Below are 12470 nucleotides of genomic sequence, written 5' to 3'. Positions count from 1 at the left end.
GGCTGCCTGTATCTACATGATTGATGACTGAGTTGGTTGAGTCCGTACCGTTCGTTTTTTTCCGACACCACTGCTTTAACGATACCTGCTTCGGTACTGGTGCCTTAACAGTACTTTTTTCGATACCTATGTTACTTTAATTACATTTAAATAATGTGTATAAAAAAGTATAGTTCAGGAGAAAGTCCAAAAACGGCACAACAGAAAGAACACAGGCCGCAGCAGCGTCACAGTAACTTTTTTTTTTGCAGAATTCCCACTTAAGCAGCGATAAAAAGAGAGAAAGGACATTATTACTTCCTGAACTGCAGAGACAGACCAGATCCATATCAGGACACCGTTTTCTTTCAGCTAAATTTTTCTAAACACACCGAGCTGACAAAGTGAAAGCGCTCCACACGTCAAAGATCTGTTACATAGTGAGAGAGCTGACTCTGTCACTAAAAATGTACCATAACTGTTCCAAAAATGGCTAATGCAGAGTGAGCGCTCACTTTATTCACAATCTTTGATGCAAACGACAGCAGTAACTTCAGGCTCTGCGCATGGGGATTTCACTGAAGGTAAAAAGCCCATGTGTTTCTTTGTCACTAACGTATTGTCACTGCCGTGTTGACAAAGACAAAAGCAGTGTCTTTGTCTATGAGCTCTAGTTTCTTATTCAGTCCAGGTTTAGTCCTGGCTCAGACCGCGGCGCTGCTCATGAGTTTGAGGCTTTTTTAGACTCACTGCAGATCATTTATTGACGTTTGGAGAGAAAAAGTACCAAAAATTAGCACCAAAAAAAATCGACTACCGGAGCTTTTTGGTCGGTACCAAGTAGTTGAGTCTTCATTTTGATTTCAAGAGTAAGAAGAAGCTTCTGAAGATCGAAGTGAAACCCCCACAACTCAACCAGTCCAGTTCAGTCATCGACATTTGAAAATGATCTTAATATGGATCTCATTAGTTGCTACTGAAGCCAAAACCAGTCTTACGTTTATTTCTTAGCTAGTCGATTTGGAGTAAAATCCTTGTTTGTTTGTCCCGTTCTTTCTATTGAATCTACCCCCGCTTTCATGTCATAAAACCAAACACATTATATTGCAGCTAAAACCGAGCTTCAAACCTTATTAAAAGTTTGGGCGGATAAAAATCAGGGAAAAGCATCTCTACTTCATGTGCTTCGGCCCAGTGCAAAAAAAAAAATGAACAGCTTTTCTCGCATCCTGCTTCAATATTCCCATCCATAACCCTCTCCACACCGGAGCTAATGAGTGACTCGGGATCTTCGAGGGAGGTGGCCTCTTATTATTCATTGAAAAAGGGTAAACAAATGCATAAATGTTAATGTCAGACGGTTCCTATCTGTCCAATTAATCTGTGGCTGCTCCCCTGGGCCGCTTCATTGTGCTGCCATACTTTTCATGTCTTGGGGATACTTTTGCAATTAAGTAAAAAGCAGGAAGGAAATATGAAATATGTTTTTACGCCTGTGTTTTATTTCTTCTTTTCTTTGATTTGCCTTCAAACGGAGCATCTTTAGAATCAGCACATCGATGTCGCCGATCCGCCTCCCCTTTTTCGAAAGTTAGAATAAGAAGCTTATGCCGAGGCTTCTTTAACGCACCTTGTCATTTCATTGACTGCTCCTATACCAGACAGTCAGGAATCCCCCCCCCCCTTCTTTTCTGTAAAAAACGCAGCGCATCATTAAACTCACACTCTGCACTTTCTCATGGCTGCCCGGCCCGATTTTCCCAATAAGATAATAGCATCCGATCTGTCATTCTCCACGCCATTAGCTCGCAAACATGCAGGAGAAGGAAACTTGCACTCGCCGCTGATGTATCATTTTAAAATAAGGATCTGGGTGTGAGTGATCTGTCTGCCCCGCTGATGTAGTGGAACGCCGGTCGTCACGGGAGGCAGGGCGGATTAGAGGAAGGGTAGGTGGCAAAAACAAAAGTCTTAGGTAAAGAGGTGCACTTGGATTCTGTGTTTCCGATTTTTTTTTTCTTTTTCCATTCCTGTGGTCTGTGTTGGTTCTGTATGGCTTTTGTGGTCGGACTGTCTGGATGGTGGTATTATGCCAAAGCACCAACAAAAGGGGGAACACAGTGACATTGCAATTAACTGATTTTTTCTTTTTTTCCTCTAATAACCTATCACTGTGATTTATTACACTGAGGTAAAGTTCCGCTGGTTTTCTGTTTTATTCTAGGTAAAGTTTATAACCAAAAACATTGGTTTATCTCGGTCTTATCTTTGTGTTTTTCTAAACTTGAAAAAGGTGGGAAGACTTAAAGCAGAACTAAGTAACTTTTGCAGCTGTCGAGGCATGTTTTTAACTCAGAATTGTCCGTGAGAGTAAATACTGCGCTGAGAAAAAAACACAGGTATACATTGATATAGATTGTGCCAAAACCCAATTATACAATGGAGATTTTTTTTTTTCACTCAAACTTGGTTGTAAATAGGTACTGCTAAAGTGATGCTTGATCACAGTTAGCTTTGCCCGTTACCTGTTAGCTTCTTCTGGTCGTGATAAACCAAATAACAATGTTTTGCTGTAGACAGAATATGTAGTGAGGACTTCACTGTCCGCCATTTAATAAACCTCAGAAATGCAAGCTAAAGGTGATTTTGTAGACAACTGAGAGCAGCGAGGGAGATGTTTTCCATTAGTATGTATTGGGGCTGCCGAGTCGGTGGCAGTGAAAGCTGTAAGTGTGGTTTTCTAGCCAGAGACACCAGGGGGAGATGAAAGACCCCCCAATCATCCCATCAACACTTGTATTACCCTCAGAGGAATTATGAAAGGATTTATTGGTGTAGGATTGGGAACCAATAATGATCTGCTCATGTACTGATGAAAAAAATTCACACATAGCCAATGACTATGTGTGAATGATTAATAGACTATGAACGAACGTCAGCATAACAGAACTGAACAATGATGGATTTCTGCACTCCTAAGGTGACCTTTTTAGAGAAACATCATAATGATTTTGCAAACAATGATTTATTACTATTGACCACTGTGGCTATTGATAATGCGAATGCCGTCTTATCGTTACAACATATTCCACACAATATAAATATAGATTCAACAGCACCAAATCCATGCTTGTATGGGCTGTACAGCATATTGCAAATGTACATTACCTAATTAAATGTAGCGGGACGGTGGCTGCCCTTATCGACAGGCTGGCTCTGCGCTCTTGTCAATAATCCCCGCATCCTGTCCAGGCTGGGGAGAGATATTGCCGGCATTAACTGTATCCCATAAACACCTGTGCAATGCAAACCAGCTGCAAAACATGTTGCCTGTGGACATTGAACAGTGTGCCAATTTGGTTTTACGCGCAAAGGCCCAAATGACAGAGATATTCACCATAAACCAGGTAAAAACATCCGCATTTAGACAGTAAAAAGGTAATTTCGACCATAGATTTCAGCCCAGTCCTCCTCCGTGACGGGAAATGACTCACTCATATTCTTCCTTCTACACGTGTGATAACTAATACTTTTGCACTATGCTTTTACTGCAATTTGGCCTTCCTCCAGCCCGGGGATTTTAATGTGATGACAAACTTGTGGCTGGGATGAAGTCACAGACAGATGCGGCTTGCACATTATGTATCATATGTGCGAAGGTCGTGGTGTGCTTTTTATTAAAGTGCGAGCGGGGATGTAATCACTCAATTTCCCTCATCACATTGTTTCCCGCGGGTGTAGATGGATGCATCCTTAGATAAATATAGACATTATGCATCGTCAATAACCCCGCTCAGCCATATCACAACTCCCACTCATTTACTGATTACCTACTTCACAATAATGATTCTTCTGATGTGCATGCTTCTCTGGATATTAAAAATACTGTATAGTAGAAGATAAAGGTAGATTTGAACAAGCCATTATAATCGGGCAGACTGCAAGGGCTCTGATTGGCCAATGGTTGCAACAAAGAAAACAAACTAAAAGGGTCGGATCTTCTTCCTATCATTGTGAAGCAGAATTAACCAAGTGTTGGATTGTTTAACCAATAATAGGGAACGTGAGCTGGGTTTAGACCCTCGTGAGACAGGCAAGTTTGACCCTACTGATGTGATGTGTTGTTCAATTGTAAAATGGTAAAACGGTGGGAAGACTTAAAACTGGATATCATTCAAATTATGAGGCATTTCATATTTTTGCTGAGCTATGTGCCTGCGTCTATACCGAGAGGGTGTCTGAAATGTGGTTCATTACTGAGCGCTACTCTCCTATGGCACATTCTTTTTCTTGTTTATATTGCGCTGCCTGATGTTCTTCCTTTATTATTATAGACTTTTATGAGTTCTCACAGATCAAACTAAAAACGGTACCTATCCCACCGTGAGTTAAACACTGTCCGTGTCCAGTCTCCCAAGAGAATGAGATCCACCATCATCACCCCTTCTCGGTTGTGGAAAGAGTCTGGTTGGAGGAAAAAGGTAGTTCTACATAACATCGTCATTGGCCATGGGTGTCCGTCCAGCCCACATACAGCCCACTTAATGCGGCAGGTCTGGAGCTGGAAGATCTCACATTGTGCCCCTCCTAGGCAGAAAAGGTTTCAATATGGTCTGCGTTTAGAAACACAAGATCAGGCGCAAAGTCTTAAAACCACCTGCTGAATGTGGCACTTTTTTTTTTTAACTATCTGCATATACTAATGAAGTCAGCCATGAGTGCATTTTCGGACACATCTCCAGATCTTGAGCCAGGATCTTGGTCAAGAGAGCACTAGCAGTAATTTGAACAGATTCTGAGGTTTTTCTTGCCCTCAAAAAGCCTTCAGCAATTTGACCATACAGCAAATGTGTCATTTTTTGTGCTACAATTTGTGCAACAAACAGCATTAAATCTCCAAGACACGTATCCGTAATATGTTAATGCTTTCTTCGTAATCTTTTTAACTGTATAGATACAATTTACTGTATATGCATCCCTCAACAGTTTAATCCACTCTTGCTGAACATATACATATGAATTTACCATGTATAGTAGCTGGATTAAATTGCGAAGCTGAGGAAAGGACGCGGTTTAAGTGCTTATGCTAGCGGAGCGCTAATCGTTCCTGTAAGCTAGTAGTGCCCTTGACAGGTGACCCGCTCCCTGCACACTCCATGTTTGGTTAAGAGCAGTTTAAATTAAGAGATGATCCACTCAGAGCGTGCCTGGGCATCAATGAGTATTATTCTGTAAGTGCGGTGGACATTACCATCCTTTGTAGGAGTAGAAAGGACCTTGCATAGCTCCAAAAAACAAGGTACAACGCCAAGACGCTGCGTGGTTTTTGAAGCTGCAGATATAAGATTTTGGCATGATATGAATTCCATGCATTAAAAACTCATCCACTCTCGACATCTTAAGATAAAAATCAATCGCGGTTGCATGAGAAGTGAACTTTGGACAGTTTTCGACTTTGGCTTTGTTATTTGGCATCCCTCCCATCTAATGCCTCTCTAATCTTTTGTCCGAGCAACACCCAAGACTCACGGTCTTCCTTGTTGTCCTTCGAGAGGGGCCAACTTCCCCTCCCCAAGGACACTCCATATTAGCCACATGCTACTCCCCCATCCGATAATAAAACATGGCAGGAGGCGGAATGGGACGGTTATTAGCTGAACCACAAACTTAAAATGCTGCTCACAAAAGAAGGCCATAGTCATTTGACAAATTAGAAAAAAAATGTGCGAAGACAGTAAATGAGTTGCTTGGAAATACAAAAAAGAACAGTAAAGATAATGTCCATCTTAACAAAACAATTAACTGATGGGTTTAACGAAGGTGGAGGCATCCAATTGCTCTGCTCTATTTTTAAACGTATGCTAATAGCTGTAACAAAAGGCTGTGAAGCACTAGGAGCTAATCCTTTTACTTGTTGCTGCCTCGTATTTAACCTCGTAATAACAGGTGAATAGATTGCGGCAGGCTGAACAAAACGCATTGGCACGGGGAAATCGATTCACACCGGGACTAGGCACCAATTGGCTCAGGTAAACATGCGCTGGCGGTGCACCAAACGCGAGCTATAACTGCGCTCACCGCTCCCTAACGGCTCGGCTCTGACAAGGTCTCGGGCTGCGCGGCGACAGAAAAACAGCGTTGAGCTCGCACAAGGACGAATATGTGTGGTAAGGTGTGGGGGGGCAGACAAGAGAAGGGAATGAGTACATAAGGCGATGTGGACAGAGGAACAGGGGAGAAGCGTCAACGAGAGATGGCACTGGCACAACAGCCATCACAAAACAAACAGGGCCGGGAAACGGCCTCTCTCTGTGCAAGGTTACTGGAGACACACACACCTATTGCACTGCCGTTTGAGTTGGTTAATACTAATGGTCAACAATTTGCTAAAATATTCAATTGTAAAAGTATTCAAACTTGAATATCTTCTCCAGATTATGTGATTATTTTGCATTCATTATGCATAGTTTAAAGAAACTAAAATATGACCTGCTAATACAAGAATCACTTGTCATGGGGTGACAATAGCTCAGATGATAGAGTAGATCATCTGTGATCAGAAGGTTGGTGGTTTGAATCCTGGCTCCTGGAGATTGACAGACTGCCGTTGTGTCCTTGGGCACGAGTGAAATGTCTTGCCCAAGGACACAACGGCAGTCTGCCAATCTCCACCTTGCCTGCGTGAATGTAGCGTGTAGGTTAGTGGTCGGTGGTGGTAGCTTACCACTAGTTTGGAGTAAATCATGACTACAGTGTAGTGCTCTAAGAAACCTGTCAAAACAGGCTTGTAATACACAAAAGTGCAAGTCATTACTGTCGAAACTACAGGGTAAGTAGGTTTTATACATAAGACAAAATATTTTGTTGCTTGTAGAGGACATTTTATATAAAGTGTAGATAATCAGCCTTTGCAAGTTGTCAACTCCAAGTTGTTATTTTTCTAAAGGATTTTTGGCCCATAGGCTTTACATGTCAGCTCAGGGTAAAGGCCGGAGAGGGGAGAGACATTCAGCAAACTGCCTCTGCCAGGACTTAAACCCACGACGCAGAGGTTGGAACAATGTTCCATATGCATGGCAGCAGCCTTGACCACTTGACTAGCAGCTGCTTCCATTTGCACTTTCCCATTTTTATTAAATAGCTATTAATCTTGCAACAATAGCTAACATCATAGTGACAGAGTGATTGGAAAAGAACAGGATATTTTTTTTAAGTAAATGATAAACATTTTAACATAATTTAGCTTAATACAAAAAAAAAAACACTATTTTGTTGTCGCTTTATCTGATTTTACAAAAATATACTAAAATGGAATCGAAACTCTTTTTTTTTTTAGGGCAAATCGCTCTATCTTATACCAGTGTTGCAAGTATAGGGCTGAAGAGTTAATAGCAATTGAATACAAAAAAATATATATGTATATAGATATCTTTTGAACCCCCTCCACAATAGCATTCATAGATGGATGTCCAATGATTGAACCAACAACACCCAACCCATGAACTGGCTCAAGCTGGGATCATTAGTTTTCCTATAGGAGTGTCCTGGAAACATCCCAGGACAATCCACCGCCTACAGTTAAACTTGCAACCCTAAAACATACACATACAATTAGCAAACCCAACAAAGTGAAACAAGAACCCTGTCTTTTATAATGAGTTCCCCCTGATAATACAGTGTAAGACCTCCTCTGTAGCATCCTGTATTGGAGAGATCCAGGCATTATCACTGGTGTTACTGAAATGGAGTGCATCTGTCCCACAGAAACACAAGAAGGATGTTGCTATGGGGATATTTGTCCCAAACATAATGATTTTGCTTGGATGTGGCCGTGCGTTTCAAAGGTTTTTTTTCTCCTCCTTTTCTTTCCTGCCGCCGAAGAATGAAAGGAAATGTTCTCATTGGGAAACACATGGTCTTCAGCTGAGAGCTAATCTGAGCAGCTCATTAGAGATGCTTTGTGTCGGAGGTAAACGCTACAGCTTATTTCAGCTCTAAAGATGATTTAGATGGGAGCGGGATGAGTCAGTTGCAACAGCTGTTTGTGCCGTAGGTGGACTCATAAAAGGACACTTGAGGCTTAGCCACAGCCTTGGTCACAAGAAGATGCATCACATAACAAGTTACGTGTAGTTGTTAATGATGCCAGAAAAACAACAAAACAAGAGAAAAAGCCAAAACTAACAAGAAGCTGTTGCCAAGTAACGCCCTAAGTGTTGCTAACCAGGGCTGAGGTGAAGTTATACAGTTTATGCTAACAGTGTGTTGATGAACGGAAATGTAGTAATGACACATGGCTGTGATTGGTTCTTGCATCTGAAAAGAAAGTAGCCGGCATACCAGGCAAGAGTTTTTAAGATATTGTGAATTATAGGGATTATATGAATCATTGCTTCACACTACAATGACAGCAAACATTTCTAAGCACCGAGAATACCGCAATTATTATGAAAAATAAGTGACTAAAACTACCTTGAGAAAGATGGTCATAAATCTTACACTGCAACATATGGGAACTTAAGGATGCAACTTTAGAGGAATAATAACCACGAAATCAGCTCATAAACTGTTCCGAGGTAGACTTCTCACATTTCCCCTGCGCTCGTATTGAGGCATGGCTGTTCCCCCAGTCTGTCCCATTGAAGTCTTTAATTAAGACTAATGTGGAATGTCCCATACAGCCGTCATTAATCATGTGAACCTGCTGCAGAGCCATTGATCAGAGCCATACATCAGAGCTGGAGGTGCTGGCATGGGCTGCGACGGTGCGGCTCACAGCACTGAGAGAAATATTGGACGCGACATGGCATTCCCCACAGCCCTATAGGAACGGGAAACACAAATGAGTGATGGGAAACAGCTTGAAACAGTAATCGTAAGGATTTTACGGAATTTAGGTTACATGCAGGTGCAGATCCAACCAACTAATAAGGATGCAGAGGATGTTATCTTCTTTCTACAGTGACAACGCTTTGGTGAGGTTAAGATAATGCTAACCATGTAGAGAACCTTAGCCTCAACCTGAGCCACCACACTACTTATGAAATATGTTTTTTTTTTTTTATAGTTTGGTTCAAGGATACTTTCCCTCACTTTTGAATACCCAAGGTTCTATAACTCTTCTCCGCACTTCAGAGTCTGTGGTATACGCTCAAGGCCAAGTTTTCCCCTCACATGGGACGCCGCCAAGTTGCTAACAAACAGCAGTTTATTAATTACATCGGTGGCGCTTGTTTATACTTGGTGGAGAGCGCAATCATTTCACACGGGCTTTGGAACAGGTGGGCTCTGAAGTGGTGCCAGGAGAAGCAAATAGTCTCGACGCGATCAGAAAACTATGGAACGCGTGGCTGCCAAAAATGGAGCAGAAACTTTGCAGTCGCACTTTGTGAATGGATGCCTGGGATGGAGGCAAGGCGGGAACTCATGGACAGTGCGATGAGTCGGAAGACCTTGGAGGATGGAAAAAGGGAAAAGCCAAAAGCAGAACATCCTTGGCCTTAGTTTTGATAAATAAAATTAAACATGGTGTACAAAGACTGCTCCTTTTGCAAATTCGTGAAATAGGATATCATTTTCTTTCCTACATCCCTGCAATGTTCAGGTTAGACGACAAGCACACATATACTTTTGGACCATCTGTGTGTATCAAAATATTATAAATAAGCTATTAGAAATCAGCATTTGAAGTAGCAGATTTTCTCTCTCAATGGGATATGGACATCTGTCGAATGATTGAATTAAATAACATCGGGGGGATTTATAGCAGCTCAGAGCTGGCATTGGATTCAAGTCTCCTAATCCCTTTTCTTCGTGCATACTTGGGCTACAAGAACATTTCGCAAAAAAATTTGAATTGCAATTCGAAAAGCTGCAAGTCAAACTTCGCCATATAGTTAAAACAAGTAAGTAACTCATGCCCCTAGAGGCCATAAGCGCCACTGCAGGTGTCGTAGCGTGTTGCGTTTTTTTTACTCATTAATTGTCCGTAAAAGTAAATACTACGCTGACAGAAAAGACAACGGGAGAGAGGGATAATGTACATCCAATTACACAATGAAGATACTTTTTCACTCAAACTTGGCTGTAAATACTATTTAAGTGGCGCTAGCCTGCAGCTAGCTTTGCCAGTTAGCCTGTTAGCTTCTTCCTCGTGATTCCATTAGTGTGTAAGTGTGGTTTACTGGCCAGAGACACCGGGGGGAGATAAAAGTAAACAAGTTACTTAGTTCTGCTTTAAAACTGGATTTTCTTTCGAGCTTTTGCATTTAGGTGAATTACATTGAAAACAAAGAAAAACGCTGTATTAAAACATTTAACATCAAATGAATCCTATTGTTAGACAAACACGTTTTGAAATGCATTTAAATATAGTATTAGTTCAGCAGTTATACATATTTAGGTCATCTCTCAAAAGTTCAAAATTAGTCGTATGTGAAATCCTTTTTTTAAGAAAAACTCAGAAATTGCACTCAAGCTAAAAAGAGGAGGAAAATGAAGGATTGGAATGTGTTATTAAAGCTAGTAATAAATTAGAAACAAGCAACAGTTTAAATTTAACAAGCTCGTCTTTTTTTTGTTAGGGTGGGTACTGGGCCTGGATGTGTTTAATGGTTCTATAACATGTGCGAATGAACAAAACAACACTTCATGCATGTTTTCGATAGAATATGATACTGTAGAATAACATGGCCAGAGCCAGTCTGTTAATACAGACTGATTCATATAAGTAGGGCAATAATCAGGGAAAGCTCTTATTTAAATTGAAATGAGGACAAACTTTGAGCGAAGCACTTGCAACTGATTGGATCAAGTACACCTCATTTTAGCCAACCTCTCCAAGTCTGAAAAAAACAATAAGAAATCCATTCAATATTTCGGTTTAGATTGTGTTGCAGCATATCTCCTGTCAAAGTATTGATAATGGAAAATGTATTCTCGTTCTTGTGAAGTTAAAAATGTAGGGAAGGTTAATGCAATAACAGCATGGATTAAAACAGTGGTTCCCAAAGAGGGGGTCGGGACCCCTTGGGGGGTCGTGAGGCCTTGGGTGGGGGTCCCCAGATGATTTCAAGATGAAATAAAAGGAAAAATGCTACTGCTTTTTGTACATTTTTTGAGTGTACAACAGCATATGATTTGTGAAATCCATTCAAATATAACAGTTTAAATACATATTAACTTGATTTTAAAATGTATTTTTCTGCCCTTAAGTAGTATAAGAATGAATAACTTTAAGTAATGGGGGTCCTGTTTACGTGTCAATTTTGGGGTCCCAGCCAAAAAAGTTTGGGAACCCCTGGATTAAAAGCTCAAAAACGTCAAAGTCATGAGAGGCAAAAAAGCCATAATGACCCTTTAAAATGTCCACTGTGATCTAAATCTAAAATATAAATCGAGTTTTGCAAAACATTTTTGTCCAAAATTGTGCTGTCCAAAGGCGTACTACAGTGTTCTTTTGTGACAAATGTGTCAGGCACCAAATAAAGGCTGTGGACACGAGAAGCCATAGAACACCTGTTCAGAAGGGCAGAGGCTGTTTCAGAGGGCACATCTGCGCCGAGCCGAGCGGATGGGGACGGACTGGACTGGCAACATGTTACAAGGTAAGAGGCTAAAAGCACTGACGGATTCACCACAGCTGAGGCAGGGGTCACCTCAGGTCAGCAGCAGAAATACACAAGAAATGGGTCACTCAGGACAGAGAGGATTTTGGAGGAGGATGTTATTATGAGACTACAATACAAGTATGGTCTATGGCAGATCTGAGAATGCATTCAGAGAGGTCCAACTGCGTTTACTCAAGTGTTACCCGGGCTGGCAGTCCATCTCGTGGTGGAACAGATCCATCAAGCCACTGTCAATATGTGTATCCCAAAGCAGCGGCATAAAATATTACATCTCCACTCCCACTGAATGAGAAACACCGGCCAGAACAAGACCTGAATCAGCAATGCCGTCAGTCACTCTGCCTGGGAAGAGGAATGCTCTCCAAACTGCAGGTGTTCAAATATGTTAAATAGATATTATCCATCGATTTTCCTGGTGCAGATGAGATTCAAAAGAGAGAGATCCAATGTTTCCTCATAACATTTTTAAAAATCTCATCTGAACTGAAAAATCGGCCATGTCCACTTCAAAATTATACAAAGGATAAAGACAAATCAAGACTTCACCCTCTGTCCATTTGGAACACAGTCTATGAATAACTGCAGCTAAAGGTCAAAACGAGACAGAATTGGGACTTCACCGCCACATCTCTCCCCTCTCAAGAGTTGTACGTCGGCAAATGTCATACCAGTTAAACTACTTCCTGCACCCTCCCCGGCACCATCTATCTCCATATTTATGAACTCCGCATGATCTCTGGGCCTCGTTTCACGGTGCGCCGTGTGAACGGGAGAGCGCGAGATGCGAAAGATGCGGGAGCGAGGAGCGGTGCGCCGCTACGGGGAGGATAAGCATGTCCTCCCCACCATCTTTCAGCCTGA

The 12470-nt window shown here is 41.5% G+C and overlaps 1 protein-coding gene across 2 annotated transcripts in view; it reads right to left on the bottom strand.

Moving 5' to 3' along the window:
- adam12b (ADAM metallopeptidase domain 12b) overlaps nt 1-12470 on the bottom strand; it is a 92318-nt gene that overhangs the window by 61171 nt on the left and 18677 nt on the right. The window lies entirely within an intron of this gene.

This window comes from Gobius niger (assembly GCF_951799975.1).
Source record: "Gobius niger genome assembly, chromosome: 7".
Classification (NCBI taxonomy): Eukaryota; Metazoa; Chordata; class Actinopteri; order Gobiiformes; family Gobiidae; genus Gobius; species Gobius niger.
This window is presented reverse-complemented; position numbering and strand designations above follow the sequence as displayed.